A 17,932-nucleotide genomic window follows, 5' to 3' on the forward strand; every position below is an offset into this window, starting at 1 on the left:
GACAGCCAAGTTCTGTTCAGTTCAGTCACTCAGTTGTGTCTGACTCTGTGATCCGGTGGACTGCAGCAAGGAAGTCCCATAAATAAATTTTCTCTCTCTTTTCCTTTTTGGCTGCCCCACAAGGCATGTGGGATCTTTGCTCCCCAACCAGGGATTGAACCAATACCCCCTGTGGGGGAAGCCCCAAGTCTTAACCACTGGGTTGCCTGGAATGTCCCCAGTCTAGCCAACCTTAGAATGAAGATGACTCAGGTACTGTGCATTCTATTTATGACAGATGCTGCCATGGACAAAAAAAAAAGGCACCATTTTGTTGCTTTACTCATATTTTCACCAGGTTGTTGATGGAAACACATTAGTTCTTTTCCTTGGTCATTTTTTTTTTCCCTCCTTCCTTTTGCTGTTATATGTTTTATCTCTGTTACGTTATGGTCTAATCTTTTTTGCTAGTGACAAGGATGGCAGATATGATTACATCTCCATCTCTATGAAGCTTCCTTCCCTGAGGAGGACCATGTCTGGCTCTTTTGTGGGTCAAAGGCTCAGACTACAAAGGGAGTGCTTGAGGGCAAGAGTCAGGGTTGCTTAGGAAATCTTTACAGAATTTAGAGTGAGAGAGCTTGAGGGCCACAATTCCGATCTTGTGGTTCTTCCCTAGGCGGGCATCACTGCTCCCAAGAGCAGCTGCCTCATAGTCCACATGTAACCAGCCATCTGAGCCACTGAATCATCCACCCCTATGGTGCCTCTGCTGGAAAAAGCTCCTGACACTCATAAATTAATGTCATTCCCCAGTCCGTCATTTCTGGGATTCTTGAGAATGACCTAATTTAGTTAGGAATTCAAAAGTGATTTTTCTTAATTTAAAAACAAAACAACCTGAACATGTTACCTTTACCTCAGAAATTCTTGGAAAACTTTTTTTATTGGTGCCTAGAGTAACAATTCCAGCATCAAATATGACACCCATATTAATGTACAACCTTTTCATTTCTGTTTTATCTTCATGCCTCAGATTTTTCTCTGGGTTCGTTAAGGTATCAGTGGTTTTGGGGGATTGAAATTCATTCTTAGGCACTTTTTCTCCTAATGATTTTTGAACTTTAAGTCGCATTTGTACACATTTCCACTCTTACCTCCTTTCCTATGATGTGTTCTTTTTAATTTTTTGGGTTTATTTCATACCAATTACATACACAGACACACATATGCATATATACATATACCTACATTCTTTGGTCCTGTGACTTGGGCATACAAGTTTGTCTTTCTCTGCATTCCCTGCCACCAACCTCCGCCCCAAGCACAAATTTAGTCCTGGAATTATTTTATAGAGTTCAGCTTTTTCCAATTTAACTATTTTGATTTATTAATAACACTTTGATTTTTATAGGAATTAGGGAGAGTTGTGTACATTACCCATTCCCCTCCAGTCCCCTTAAACTCCACGCATCCACGATGGGCTGTGGAAAACTAAGTGTCACCACTGGGCTTCCAGCTACCTGGTCACCTCCATTCTGCCTGCCCCACTCCTCTGAAAAGTGGCCATAGCCCTAACCTTTGCATGTCTCAGCATTCATCCATTTATCCATTCAGTGTTTTGTTCTTTCAGCGTCTGCCCTTCCTGTGGGAAACTAATTTGAAACAAGATGCGCATAAGTGATGCTAGTATTTTTCTTTAATTGGTGGTCATTTGAATCCAGGAGGCAAGCAGGTGTGCTGAATATTTCCTGGCCTCTCCCCAGTCACGGTAGATACCTCCACCACCCTTGCACAAAGTTGGCTGTCATTGACTCCACCCTGAGCCAGATCTCAAAATACCGCTGTGCCAGTCAGTGGAAAACCAGAAGTAAGCCAGCCTTATTTTCATGAATAGGTCTTTGGACAATGGGAAATACAGCCATGTCTTGATAGCTACACCTGGGAGAGAGGTGGGAGAACAAGCAGAATAATGGGTCCAGTGAACACTTTCAGAGGGACCCCAATCCACAGCCAAAGAGGAACCAGTGCACCAGAACTAATGAGCCTGCAGTCTGGAGCCTCTGCAACTACTGATCCTAAGCCACAGCTACTAAAGACTGCCTGCCCCAGAGCCTGTGCTGTGCAACAAAAAGAAGCCACTGCAATGAGAAGCGCTTGCACCCCAACTAGAGAGTAGCTCCCTGTTCACCTCAACTAGAGAGAGCCTACATGCAGCAGTGAGGACCTAGCACAGATGAAAATAATAAATATTATTCAGAAAAAAGTAATGGGGTTGGAATGAGGATCCTGAGGGTGTGGGCTCTCTAAAGAGTCCCAAAGCAAATGGCTATAGAAAAATACCTTGGATGTTTTTTCTGCTAAAATAATATGGATGATGCACACAACTCTAGTTCAGTGGGCAAGAATATAAGAGCATCCTGTATTGCCAGCAAATTTGGAAAACTCAGCAGTGGCCACAGGACTGGAAAAGGTCAGTTTTCATTCCAATCCCAAAGAAAGGCAATGCCAAAGAATGCTCAAACTACTGCACAATTGCACTCATCTCACACGCTAGTAAAGTAATGCTCAATATTCTCCAAGCCAGGCTTCAGCAATACGTGAACTGTGGACTTCCTGATGTTCAAGCTGGTTTTAGAAAAGGCAGAGGAACCAGAGATCAAATTGCCAACATCCGCTGGACCATGGAAAAAGCAAGAGAGTTCCAGAAAAACATCTATTTCTGCTTTATTGACTACACCATAGCCTTTGACTGTGTGGATCACAATAAACTGTGGAAAATTCTTCAAGAGATGGGAATACCAGACCACTTGACCTGCCTCTTGAGAAACCTATATGCAGGTCAGGAAGCAACAGTTAGAACTGGACATGGAGCAACAGACTGGTTCCAAATAGGAAAAGGAGTACATCAAGCCTGTGTATTGTCACCCTGCTTATTTAACTTATATGCAGAGTCCATCATGAGAAACGCTGGGCTGGAAGAAGCACAAGCTGGAATCAAGATTGCCGGGAGAAATATCAATCACCTCAGATATGCAGATGATACCACTCTTATGGCAGAAAGTGAAGAGGAACTAAAAAGCCTCTTGATGAAAGTGAAAGTGGAGAGTGAAAAAGTTGGCTTAAATCTCAACATTCAGAAAACAAAGATCATGGCATCCGGTCCCATCACTTCATGGGAAATAGATGGGGAAACAGTGGAAACAGTGTCAGACTTTATTTTCTTGGGCTCCCAAGTCATTGCAGATGGTGACTGCAGCCACAAAATTAAAAGACTCTTACTCCTTGGAAGAAAAGTTATGACCAACCTAGACAGCATATTCAAAAGCAGAGACATTACTTTGGCAACTAAGGTCCGTCTAGTCAAGGCTATGGTTTTTCCAGTGGTCATGTATGGATGTGAGAGTTGGACTGTGAAGAAGGCTGAGTGCCGAAGAATTGATGTTTTTGAACTGTGGTGTTGGAGAAGACTCTAGAGAGTCCCTCGGACTGCAAGGAGATCCAACCAGTCCATTCTGAAGGAGATCAGCCCTGAGATTTCTTTGGAAGGAATGATGCTGAAGCTGAAACTCCAGTACTTTGGCCACCTCATGCGAAGAGTTGATTCATTGAAAAAGACTTTGATGCTGGAAGGGATTGGGGGCAGGAGGAGAAGGGGACGACAGAGGATGAGATGGCTGAATGGCATCACTGACTCAATGGACTTGAGTCTGAGTGAACTCTGGGATTTGGTGATGGACAGGGAGGCCTGGAGTGCTGTGATTCATGGGGTCACAAAGAGTCAGACACGACTGAGTGACTGAACTGAACTGTATTGCTTAGTCAAGAAGTTTGCTCATGTAACTGCTTTACAGTGGTCTTAACACCTTCTAGGAACTTAGTTCAGTTTTCATCTTAGTTCAGGCACTAAACATTATTATTGTTATTGACAGCTCTTTTTATTGGGAATCATTATTATCAGTCTTACTGCTGAGAAACTAAGTCAAGCCTAATTCAGTCAGGAGGTGCAGCTGAAAAAATTGAGAATTTGGCAGCTAAGTAGACCTGCCTTCATGTCATTACTTGGCCATAGTTTGAGTTGCTCTGGGCAAGTGCTTCAATCCTTAGTTTTTCTCAAGGTGAAAAGGGATGTCATTACCTTCCTTGTAGGGGCATTGTAAGGGCTTCCCAGACAACTCAGTGATGAAGAATCAGCCCGCCACGGTGGGAGATGTGGGTTCGATCCCTGGGTGGGGAAGATTCCCTGGAGAAGGAAATGGTAACCCACTCCAGTATTCTTGCCTGGGAAACTCCATGGACAGAGGAGCCTGGTGGGCTACAAATCATGGGGTTGCAAAAGAGTCAGACAGTACTTAGCGACTGAACAACAACAACAAAGGGCCATTGTAAAGACTGAAATTAAGGTGTATAAGGAGAGCCCTCTTAGCTTTAATTGCATAGGTAAGAGTTTCAGGACTGAGTTTAATATTGACCAATAGACTCTACATGACACAGTCAGCTGGAACCTGTCTGAAAACATTAGTGCTAACATCTTTTCTGTGACTTCATATTTATTCTGAACTTCTCCAAAATTGGCAGTTTTCCATTCTCACCCATTTATTTCAATGTAATGTTAAACTGTCTCCCTGTCTAAGCTTCCTAGCATGGTATACAAGGCCCTGCATATTTTGGCTCTGGCCTATCTCACAAGTTTCTTAACTCCTCCTTCATAATTACAGAAGTTTCTTAACAAACAAATGATATTTAACATCCCTTCGCCCCCATTCCTTTGCATGCACTTTTTCCTTTACCTGTGTTTTTCTCCTCCAACACCTGGTAAGTTCCAATTCATCCTTTAAAATACTTGGCTGTCAATGACCAATGATTTGCTCCTTCAACAAGCATTTATTATTCTATTGTTTGTTAGGAAAACTTCTTAACATAACTGTATAAGATATGACGATGCTGTAAAGCCTTCATGGAATCCTCTAAAAAGAGTTAATCATTTCCTTTTGTACACACCTGGTATGCATTTCTCTCTCGTAGTAAACTGTATTGTCATTATTTGTTTATAAGTTTCTCTTGCCAGTAAGACTCAGTTCCTCAAGGACAAAGCCCAAACTTAATCATTTCTTTCCCTTTTGCAGAGTACCTCTAAAGTAGTCTTAATCTGGAAGATTTTTTGAGATAAATTGAACTATAAACAAGAGATAGAGAAATGATGTAGTTCTAAATTCCAAAGTTTACTTGCATAGAAGGAGTGCCCAATATGAGTGATACAGATAACAAATTGAAAGAAGAAAGGATGTGAGTGTGGGTTGGCACTGAGAAAGATTTCATCTAGGAATTGTGTTAGGCCTTAAAGAACAGATAAGTTTGAAAGAGATAAGAAAGCAATGGGGGATTAAGACATCATGTTCAAAGGCTAGTGAGACAAATACCGAAACAGAGGATTTTGTTGGCCAAAAGGATGAACTATTATGAAAAATGTTAAGTGTTAAGTTGTTAAGAAGGCATCTCAGACCCATGAAGCTGACAAAATTAAAGAGAATCCCATGACTTTCTCTAAGGCTTTACATTTTTCTAAGCACTTTCACTTTTCTCCCTTGAGCAGAGAAGGTAGAAATTATTATCGTTAACATACAGATCAAGAAATTGAGATCAGAGAAAATAGAAGACTTTCCCAATTTTCGCAGCTAAGCAAGTGACAGGGCTAGGACAAGAAGCCAGGTCTTGTAAACGATTCTTTCCAGTATGTACTCTTCTCTGCCTTTTGATGTAGGGGCGCCCATGAGCCCTGAATCCCTAAGAGACAAGAGGACAGAGTTCCAGAGGAGACACATACATGCTCTTGTCCTTGTGCAGAAGAGCCCCTCTGCCACGCTCCCGCTCTCGATATCATATACACAAAATGTGAGCCCGGGTAGCCTGGAGTTCAATCTCATTGAAGTGAACCTGATTATTCTCCCCTTTACTACCCAATAAAGTGAAACAGAGGCTGGAGGAAGACTCTTTTCTTCTTGTTTGGAGAACCAAGGACCTCCATCATGGAGAGAAGCTGAACCAGGTTATTACTCATTTATTCAGAAATTTAAAAACATCCATTCTGATTTTGTGAATTTTGTTCCTTAGTCAAATATAAGCTGTTTAGTAGACATTGAGACATTTGTTCATTTATTTATATACTTACTCATTCATTTATCAAGATGGAGGAGGCAAGATATGTGTTAACCCACTGTAAAACTAACCCACTCTAAAACTACTTTTGTCTGAAATGAAATAGTTGCTTCCTCATTTCTCAGTAGAAATGATCTTTATGTGGCCAACTTTCATTAAACTGTTTTTCTGAATGACAATTTTCTTTGGAAAAGAAAATTATTTAATCCAGAAATTTAAGAAGTTGTTTCCCATGCTCGTATTTAGGAGAATGTTGTGTAATCTTCTGACATTTTAAAGAATGAAATGAATTTTTTGTTAGGGCTGGTAATCCATAGGAAAAATACTGCTGCACGGTATAGTATTAATCGTGGCATATGACACTCTGCTGCTTTCCAGTGGCAATTTTTTCTCTCTCTTCCTTTTTACTGTATGTCCTACTTGTTTCTACTCCCTTTTTGCACCCCACCACTCCCACTGGAGAAGGAAATGGCAACCGCTCCAGTATTCTTGCCCAGAGGGTCCTGTGGACAGAGGAGCCTGGTGGGCTGCTGTCCGTAGGGTTGCACAGAGTCAGACATGACTGAAGCAACTTAGCATGCGTGCATGCATTGGAGAAGGAAATGGCAACCCACTCCAGTATTCTTGCCTGGAGAATCCCAGGGACGGGGGAGCCTGGTGGGCTGCCGTCTATGGCGTTGCACAGAGTCGGACACGACTGAAGTGACTTAGCAGCAGCAGCAGCAGCTCCACTCCCATTTTCCCTTCTTAGACTATCTGGGGAGTTTGGCACTTAAATTCCTCACTTCTGGACCAAAAGCCTTTTCTCAACACCTTCTAATAGATGATCCTATCTTCTGGAAAAACCTTTCCTAAAAGCCTGCTTTATTTGCTAAACTTCAGAACAGATGGTCTACTAATAAAATCAGATTTGGGTGTAGAATAAAAGGAATATGGGAATAATGAATACAAAAACCTTGCTATCATTGAAAGGGTTAGTTTAAGTCCTAAAAATGCATACAGACGTTTACTCAAATGTCATATCAAAATCTATTTAAATATTTACATCACATTGCTATGGCTACAGACTAACATTTTAAGCCTATTGTTAGGTATATATATATATATATATATTTTTTTTTTTTAGTTCTACCAGTTTATTGCTACCAACCCATCTACCTCCACCCTCCTCATACATGTGTACTCAGTCATGTAACCCCATGGACTGCAGCCCGCCAGGCTCCTCTGTCCATGGAATTTTTCAGGCAAGAATATTGGAGTGGGTTGCCACTTCCTTATACATAAGCCTATTGTTAGGTAGGATTTAAAATATTCCTGATCATGGAATAAACTCAAGAATGCCACCCTAACTTTTGAATATGTTTCAGTCAGAAAATATACCATTTGCAAGAAACAGAAAACCAATTTGAGTAAAATAATCATAAATGTATTTCCTACCTGATACACAGTCATTGAGGCCCTTCAGCGATGGTGGAATATAGCCCAGTTCTAAAAGGCAGTGTCCATCCACTTAGTTTTATAGGTTCTGCGTGCATCCATATGTATATTGATGACTATATATAGGTTATGTAAGGCAGTGGGGAAATCACCTTTCTGTCAGCTTTAATAATTAACTTTCATTAACTTTTACAACAATGGAAAGACTCCAGTGTCGTCTTGACCTTTGAGACTCTGATCAGCAGATGGGATGATTACAACAGCTTCCTCAAGTTCCTTGTGAGATTATACCTCTCATTGCACTTGTATGTGTGTGTGTGTGCATTTCATTGGTTTGCAGAGATTTACACAGCAGATGTGTATGTAGCAGTTAAAAAAAAAAATCTCAGTGAGGGTTATCTTCCTAACACTTTTCCTAGCAGTTTGGATGGGAGTTCAGAGGTATTACTTCTTGGCTGGGTCACTCCATGGAATGTTCATGAGCTGCAAGAGAGTGGTGTACAGGCTAACTTGTGGTGTGATAAAGGTCCTTGTTAGGAAGCTCTCCTAACTCCAGGCAACAGGCCTCTGTTTTGGCTCTAACATATGTCCGGCCCATTGCTCCTACTAAGAGCAGCAAACCCTATGTTGCTGCACCCAGTGGTTCAGCACTGGGTTTTTGAATCCTCATCTTACTTTGAATCCTTATCTTACACAACCTCTTAGCATTTGATGTGCTGACTACTCTTCAAGGAATTCTCTCTTTTTAAAATGTTCATTCTTTTCATCACACCTGTCTCCATTTTTCACCTGATGCGTCTTTGCCAACTCCACCTGTATCCAACTCCTTGCTTGGCGCTCCCTTCTGTCCTAGATTCCCTTTTCTTCTTGTTACCAGTCTGAGTCCTTGGACTCTGGAATCAATACAAACTGATAAGAGACAAGGTGAGAAATTCAGGCAAGCTTTACTGGGATTCGTGCTGCTGCACGAGGGAGTGAGAACAAGGAACGGGTTCCTTTGCTTGCTCCCTGAGAAGGGTGGGCTGGTTCCTTAAATGGGGTGAAGGTAGAGGTGAGTTGATACATCTGGGTCAGACCAGAGGGCTGGCTTAGGTGGTCTGCCCACCCCGTTGGTCGTGCTATTGCAGGAGTCATGCAGAGTAGTACGCTGCTTTTATTCCCAGCACCTTGGAAGTGGCAGTTGGTTTGTGGCTTTGTATCTTATTATTCATAATTTGCCCCAACTGTGCATGTGTGTACTTATTTTTAGTTCCTTATAGTTTCTTTGTATTCTGCCACTCTAGGAGACATTTGTTCAGGGGCAAGTGCAAGCTCTCTGTAGACAGCTCCAGGTCCTCCCCACCACCTGCCTGCCACTCCTCGGAGAAGGCAATGGCACCCCAATCCAGTACTCTTGCCTAGAAAATCCCATGGATGGAGGAGCCTGGTAGGCTGCAGGCCATGGGGTTGCTACGAGTCGGACATGACTGAGTAACTTCACTTTCATGCATTGGAGAAGGAAATGGCAATCCACTCCAGTGTTCTTGCCTGGAGAATCCCAGGGACAGGGGAGCCTGGTGGGCTGCCGTCCATGGGGTCACACAGAGTCGGACACGACTGAAGCGATTTAGCAGCAGCAGCAGCAGCCCCCCACCCCCCACCCCATGTCATTCTCTCTACACTAAATAAGAGTCCCACGGCTCTGAGGGTTTCATGTTTCCAGCCTCAGCCCTCCAGATCCACATATTTAAACTGTGTACCCGGTATCTCTCTGGAAGTCCCACAGGCATCTCACACTTGACACATGTAGATCTGAACCCTTGATCTTTCCTCGAAAATATGCTTCATCTCTCATCTTCCCCACTCTAGTAAAGAACACCCCCTCTACTCATGTCAGAAATCCAAGAGTCATGTTACTTTCTCATGCAAACACAATCCCTAGCCAATGCATCATCACCAAGTCCTGCTGAATCTACTTCCAAAATATATTACAAATTTTCATCTCACTCTTGCCTCCTAGCCTAAATCACCACCATCTCTCACAATAGACTCGCGCTGTACTTCTCTCTTCCTTTCTTAGCCCTTCCAGTCTTCTCACTACCCAATAGTTAGAATGATTTTTTTCATGCTAGGTCTCATTAGAAAGCTAATGGGAGTACTTAGGATAAAAGGCCTCCAAAGTCTTGCATGATAAGTCTTGCCCAGCTCCACAACCCTATTTAGCTTTGCTCTGCCTATTGTTTTCTTCCCTCCATCCACAGGGACATCTTCAGTGCCCTGAATTTTCCTGCCCCTTTCAGACATGGTTTCCTCTGCTTTAGTGTTCTTTTCTTTCTGCTTCTGCCTGGCTGTTTCCTTTCTGTCTGACAGTTAACTAGTTTCAACATCACTTCCTCAAAGGGAACTTCTTTGATTCCTAAATCTAAGTGAACTCCTTTCATGATATTCTCTCGTAGTGTCTTGTACTTTCATAATGTGGGGCTTCTCTGCTGGCTCAGCGGTAAAGAATCCACCTGCCAGTGCCTGCCAATACAGAAGACACAGGTTTGATCCCTGGGTCAGGAAGATCCCCTGGAGAAGGAACTGGCAACCCACTCCAGTATTCTTGCCTGGGAAACTCCATGGACAGAGGAGCCTGGTGGGCTACAATCCATAGGGTCGCAAAAGAGTCAGACGCGACTAACCAACTTTCCTAATGTAGCATCATAGTTGGAAAATAAGCAGGTTTTTTTTGTGAATGCTTGTTTAGTGTTTGGCTCCCTCATTAGAGTAAAAGCTCCATACAGGCAGTGATCTTGACTATCTCATTCGTGACTCTATCCCCAATACCTAGAAAGAATCTACCACAGAACTGGTTGAATGACGGTTAAATGAATGAGTTATATGTGGTACAATTTTGGAATTCCAAAAGAATTTGAAAAACTCATTAATGTTTATTCTAAATTAATCTAACCTGTATTTTTAACTTTGGCTCAGACATGCACTAACTGTGCAACAGAATGAGTTATGGCATTATTTGAAACACAAAATAGCTGCTTTTGTTTTAAAAAATATACAGAGTACAAACTACTATGTATAAAATAACATATTATATAATATATCGATTGTATAATGCAGAGAATATAGCCAATTTTATAACAATATATGGAATACAGCCTTTAAAAAATTGAATTACTAAGTTGTACATCTGAAATTTATATAATATTGTACATCAATTATACTTCAAAAAATGTACAGTGTTTATTCAGAACTATTGTGCATTGATCAAATTGTGTTTTTAGGTTTGGTTGCTGAAAGAACTGGAAAACATTGCATATAAAGATAAACTCTCAGAACCACTGATCTAGTTAAAAATTATTTATTTCAGAACAAATAAAAGTTGTGTAAGGTTTTTGGATACAAGCTGAACAAAGACAAGTCAAAAGAATTCCTTTACTCAGCCATAAAAAGGAATGAATTTGAGTCAGTTCTGATGAGGTGGATGAAACTAGAGCCTCTTATTCAGGGTGAAAGCAGAAAGAGTAAAACAAATATTGTTTATTAACACATATATATGGAACCTAGAAAAACGGGTGAACTTATTTGCAGAGCAGTAGAGACTCAGACATAGAGCACAGACTTATGGACACAACTGGGGCAAGAGAGGGTGGGGCAGATTGAGAGAGTAGCACTGAAATATATACATTACTGTGTGTAAAAGAGATGCCTAATAGGAAGTTGCTGTATAGCACAAGGAACTCAGCCTGGTGCTGTGACAACCTAGAGGGGTGACATAGGGTGGGAGGTGGGAGGGACGTTCAAGAGGGAGAGGACATGGGTATTGCTATGGCTGATTCATGTTGATGAATGGCAGAAACCAACACAATATTGTAAAGCAATTATCTTACATTTAAAAATAAATCAATATTTTTTACAAAAGAATTTAAGAGAAAAGCATTCCTGTATACTAACAATAACCAAATAAAAAAATATATAATAGAAAGATACCATTGGTAATAGCAATAAAAGATATGAAGATAAGTAGGAATAAATTTTAATCTGAAGACATATAAGAACCTTATGGACACAAATGGGAAAACATCATTAACACACAAAAAGGAAATCTGAGAAAAATACAAAGCCATACATCATGGATGTGAGGACCTAGTATCACAAAGATTTTTTCCCAAGTTAATTATATTAAATGCTATTGCAATGAAAATCTAAAGGTTTTTTTAACAGGAAATCTTCATCATAAGACTTATATAAAAGTACAAAGAACCAAGAAAGTCAAGACAATTTTGAAGAAGAAAAAGCAGAGAGACTTACTCAGGCAGATGTAGAGCCCTATTACCAAGCTTTAGTAAATATGACAGTGCTCTATTGTGCTGTGGGAGACCAATATACCAATGGAACAGAAGGCCCAGAGACATATTGAAATTTGATATACAATTGATGTATTTCAGTCATGAAAAGATTATCATTATTAAATAACATTCAATAATTGGTCCTGAGACAACTGGTGATCCACATGGAACAAATCAAATTTAGATCAAATTTCACACCATACACACACAAAATTTTTCAAGTTGACTAAAGATATCAATGTAAAAAGCAAGTCTTGAAAACCTTCATAACAAAAAAGAATACCATTATAATCTTGGGCTAGCAGTATTTCTTAAACAAGTCACAAATATGTGCTCATCATAAAGAAAAAGATTAATGAACCCTGCTACTGCTGCTGCTAAGTCGCTTCAGTTGTGTCCGACTCTATGCAACCCCATAGACGGAAGCCCACCAGGCTCCCCTGTCCCTGGGATTCTCCAGGCAAGAACACTGGAGTGGGTTGCCATTTCCTGCTACTTCACTAAAATTAAAATATGAAAGATACTAGAACAATAGTGAAGACAAGCTCCAAAATGGACAATTAAAAAGGATTAATGTCCAGCATATATAAAGAACTCCTACAAGTCAATAAGACAAAAGGCAAAAGCCTAGTGTGCTTAGTCGTGTCCAACTCTTTGTGACCCCATAGACTGTAGCCCACCAGGCTCCTCTCCATGGAATTTTCCAGGCAAGAATATTTGGATGGGTTGCCATTTCCTTCTCCAGGGGATCCTCCCAACCCAGAGAGGGAACCCATGTCTCCTGTGTCTCTTGCATTGACAGGTGGATTCTTTTACCACAGAGCAACCTGGGAAGCCCCAAAACCCAGTACACCAACTTACAGAAAACTTGAAGTGCCAATTAACATATGAAAAGATATTCCATTTCACTAGCAATCAGGAAAAAGTAAATTAAAAGTACAATGAGATCCATTTCATATCTGTTATCAGTAGGGGTGGAGCTAGGTTTGGTGGAACCTGAAGCTTATGGAATTTATGAGGCTCATTTTAAGAAAAAGAATATAAAATTACAAATATAAAATTAATTATGTGCCTCTTGAAGAAGTCTAAGTTCATGGGAGGTCCTTAAGCTTCATTTGCTGCATGGTAGATCTGAGCTGAGTGCTGAAGAATTGATGCTTTTAAACTGTGGTGTTGGAGAAGACTCTTGAGAGTCCCTTGGACTGCAAGGAGATCCAACAAGTCCATCCTAAAGGAGGTCAGTCCTGGGTGTTCATTGGAAGGACTGATGTTGAAGCTGACACTCCAATACTTCGGCTATCTGTTGCGAAGAGCTGATTCATTTGAAAAGACCCTGATGCTGGGAAAGATTGAGGGCAGGAGGAGAGGGGGACGACAGAGGATGATGGTTGGATGGCAACACTGACTCAATGGACATGAGTTTGGGTGGACTCCAGGAGTTGGTGATGGACAGGGAGGCCTGGCGTGCTGCGGTTCATGGGGTCGCAAGGAGTCAGATACGACTGAGCGACTGAACTGAACTGAACTAATGCTTGGAAAGATTGAAAGGAGGAGGAGAAGGGGACAACGGAGGGAGAGATGGTTGGGTGGCATCACCAACTCAATAGACCTGAGTTTGAGCAAGCTCTGGGAGTTGATGATGGACAGGGAAGGTGGGCGTGCTGCAGTCCATGGGGTCACAAAGAGTCAGACAAGACTAAGTGACTGAACTGAGATTTCTTTTACCTGACATGCCTGAAAATGCCTAAGCTTACAGAGAATGTGGAGCAACAGGAACTCTTGTACTGCTGGTGTGAATATAAATTGGGGCATCACTTCAGAGAGACACTTAGCACTGTCTTATTGAGCTAAAGATACATAATTTCTAAGACTTGGCAATTCTACTCTTTAGGTATATATTTTTAAGAAACATGTGTTCAAAGATGTTCATGTTTGGGAACACATGTAAGAATTAAAGATTTTAAAATTAAAAAAATAAAAAATAAAAAATAAATTGGAGATTTAAAAAAAAACAACAAAGATGTTCATAGCAGCAAAAGTCTATTGACAAGACAATGAATAAAAAATTATGCTTTGTTCATACAGTGGAATTCTGCATAATAAAAATTAATGTATCAGAGCTACACACGATGACACAAATGTATCTGACAAGCGCAAATCAAGTGGAAAAAAGTATGAAAGAATAAATACGATTCTGTTCATATAAAGTTTAAAGACACACAGAATGCTTATGATTCATAGATACGTGGCAAATATATAAAAACAAGCAATGGAATGCTAAATAAGAAATTAAGGATAGTGGTTAACTCTGTGTTAAGAGGGAGGATATTCACGGTGGGAGCAGGAAGGACTATGAAGAGGGCTTCAACTGAATCTGTAATATATTATTTTTTACTGCAGATTTCTTTCTTTTCTTTTAAAATATGCATTAGTTTTCTAGTGCCACTTTAACAAAGTACCACAGACTAGGTGGATTAAAACAACAGAAATTTATTCTCCTACAGTTTTGGAGGCCAAAAGTCTGAAATTAAGGTGTTGCAGGGCTATGTTCCCTATGAAACTTGAGAACTCCCCCTAGCCTCTTCCAGCTTCTGGTGACCTCAGTCCTTGGCATTTCTTGTCTTGAAGCTGCTTCACTCACATCTCTCCTTCTGTCAACACGTGGTGTTCTGTGTGTCTCTGTCTTCTCTTTTTATTTTTAATTTCTTTCTTTTTTTTTTTAATTTTTACTTTCTGGCCATGTCATGTGGGGTCCTAGTTCCCTGACTAGGGATCAAATTCATGCCCCTTGCATTGGAAGTGCAAATTCTTAACCATTGGACCACCAGAAAAGTCCCTTCTCCTCTTTTTATTAGGATGATATTCACTTTGGATTAAGGGTCCATCCTATTTTCTATGACCTCATTTTAACTACTTACCTCTGCAATTATCCTATTTTCAAATACAGTCATTCTGAAATTCTGGGAGCCAGGACTTGAACATATCTTTTCAGGTGACACAATTCAATCCATCACAAGATATAATTTACATGCAGTGAAACATACAGGTCTAAAGTGTGTATTTTGCTGAGTTTTGACAAATGCATATACTCAGTTGTATTAGTTTTCTAGTGATCCTGTAACAAGTTACCACAAACTTAATGGCTTAAACAACTCAAACTTACTATCTTATACTTCTATAGGTCAGAAGTGTGAGATAGAGCTCACTGATCTAGAATCAAGGTGTTGATTGGTCTGTGTTCCTTTCTGGGTGCTCTAGAGGAGACTCTTATCTCCTTACCTGTTCCAGCTTCTAGAGACCACCCACATTCCTTGTCTCATACCTCTACTTCATCTTCAAAGCGAGCAATGTTACATCTCTCTGCTCTTTTTTCTATTGTCAACCTCAACCAACCCCTAGAGGCAAATGCTGTTCTGATTTCTATCATCTTCAATTAGACTGGCCTGTTCTAGAACTTTATATAAGTGGCACTTACAGTATCTTCGCTTTTGTATATAGCTTCTGTCTCATTGCATAATATTTTTGAGGTTCATCTATGTTGTACATGTATCAGTTGCCCATTCTTTTTTCTTGTTGAATAATATTCCATGGTATGAATATACCAGAATTTGTTTATACATTCTGTTTTTTGATAAACATTTGCATTTTTTTCCCAGGTGTTGGGGCATCATAAACTTTCATGTACAAGTCTTTTTTGAATGCATGTTTTAATTTCGATTGGGTGAAAATCTAGGTGGATTGGTGAGTCAGGGGATAGAAATATATTTAACTTTATAGGAAACTGCCAAATTGTTTTCCCAAACTGGTTTTGCCAATTTAATCTCCCATCATTAATGTATAAGAATTCCAGCTACTCCTCATCTTTGTCAACATTTGGTATAACTGATCTTTTCAGTTTTAGCCATTAGGTGGGTTATATCTTGAAAAAAAAAAGAAGCAAAAGTTTCCCCCTCAAACAACAAAATAAAGACTATTTCTCAAAAAGTTTGCCCAAGTTTCATTACGTAAACCTTTAATAGTATATATTAGCAAGCTATTTTTATAGCCATTGCATGACTGTAACATAGAGGCAGTTTAAAAAAAATAAGTAACAGTTGAGGTTTAACATAACAAATGTATTGATATAGATATATCTTAGGAAACGAACCTTTTTCTCTCCTGTCAAATTTTATTCTCTTAATTAAATACCTGATGCCTTGAATTAAATGCTTCTGGTTTTTCAACATTCTCCCACTTCCTGAAGATGAGCTGTGTTTTATTATTTATTTGTCTTTCTATCTCTAGTACCTAGTACAGCATTCAGTTAAAGCTGTTGAGTGTATAAACAAGTAAATAAACATACTGATGTAAAGTATAAATATGAAAGACTAGAATTATTATATTATATTATCATGATTATGCAGTTATAATAATCATGATTATTATACTTGTTATATGACTGTATAATAATTACCTATTATATAATTATAATATTATATAATAACTATTAATACTTACCTCTGTTTTAATAGAAAGCCAGTTTCAAATTTGTGCTTAAATCTTAGTTTGACCTTAGCTACAAATTTGGATTGAGATAAAATGTTTTTTATTCTACTTCTCATTTAAAGTGAAAAAAAAATTGCTTAAGAAGAAAATTGCGTGTTTAGTTGCTTCAGTCGTGTCAAACTCTTTGCGATCCCATGGACTGGAGCTCACCAGGCTCCTCTGTTCATGGAATTCTCCAGGCAAGAATATTGGAGTGGGTTTCCATTCCCTTCTCCAGTAAGAAGAAAATTAGTATTTGTAAAAAAAAAAAAAAAAATCAGCGATTTGACCTCCATCTTCTCCTAATCCATCTATTTTCTAGACACAGGGTTGTTTCAGGTGTGATATCTCATGACTCACAATGCTTTAAAATAGCTGTTATTATTTTTAGTAACCTGGAATCACCTGACTCTACAACACCAAAGGCACGATCTTTGAGCTGTATTGAATTCTACTAGCGATAAAAACCTCTGGATAAAATTTGCATGATTCAAACTCAATCTAAATCCTGGTGCTCTGGGTGATACCTCCAGATCTGTGATTAGAACTCAGGGATTCTATTAAAGTTCTACAGAAATGTGTGTGTGGGTGTGGGTGTGAATTTTTCAGGGAAGATTGTCCAGTTTTCATCAGATTTTCAAAAGACAAGAAATATGAACAATTACAGAGTGGAGTTAATAGGATTCATATTGTGGCTGCGTTGACTGGCCAGTGAGGTCAGTATGTGCATTCTGTGCGGTGTGTGGTGCACAGTCAAGAGTGAGTTGACTCATTACATTAAGCACTTAATTCGATTACTCTTCTTCTAAGTTGACCATTCAAGTGTTTGCCTGCATAAATCGAAACAAATTCCCTGGCATAGTGCAGGTGCATCCCCAGTCATCACTGATAAAGTGGAAAGAAGCTATACCACGAGGCATATCTCTTGGTCATGGAGGGAATAACAAAAGTTCACCTCCCTGAGATCGACTATTATGTCTGGACATCAAATCATTCTGATTCTAACAGAACCCCAGGCTGCCAAAAGTGCCAGTTAGCCCATGCAGATTATCTTTTTCTGTTTCCTTGAGGAGTTAGGAAATGAGACTGTCTTGCATTTCACAAAGATTGACCCCACAAGGATTCCAGTCCATCAAGGAAAATAACTCCTGATGTAACATGAATCTCTATTTATCCCTCTTAGTGTCAAGATGAGACAGACCCCAGAGGGAAACTCAAATTTTAGAACAGAGAGAAAAGAATAAAACAAACCAGTGATCACCAATCAGATTTAGAAAAGAATACAGAAGGAAACAAGAAGCAATCCTGTAGAATATAATCCTTTGGAAGATTTTCAATTAGAGTGACCAAGTGGAGGCAAAGTCATCCTCAGATATAAATGGGGAGAGGAAGGGGTGGTAGAAAAAGGGAGTGGGAGGTGATTCTGAAACGTTTGCAGGAAGTACACTTTGTACAAATTTGAAACAGTCACCTAGGGTTCATGACTCTCATTTCAAGGATAAGTCATATTT

Source organism: Budorcas taxicolor, chromosome 4 (assembly GCF_023091745.1).
Source record: "Budorcas taxicolor isolate Tak-1 chromosome 4, Takin1.1, whole genome shotgun sequence".
In the NCBI taxonomy this organism is placed as follows: Eukaryota; Metazoa; Chordata; class Mammalia; order Artiodactyla; family Bovidae; genus Budorcas; species Budorcas taxicolor.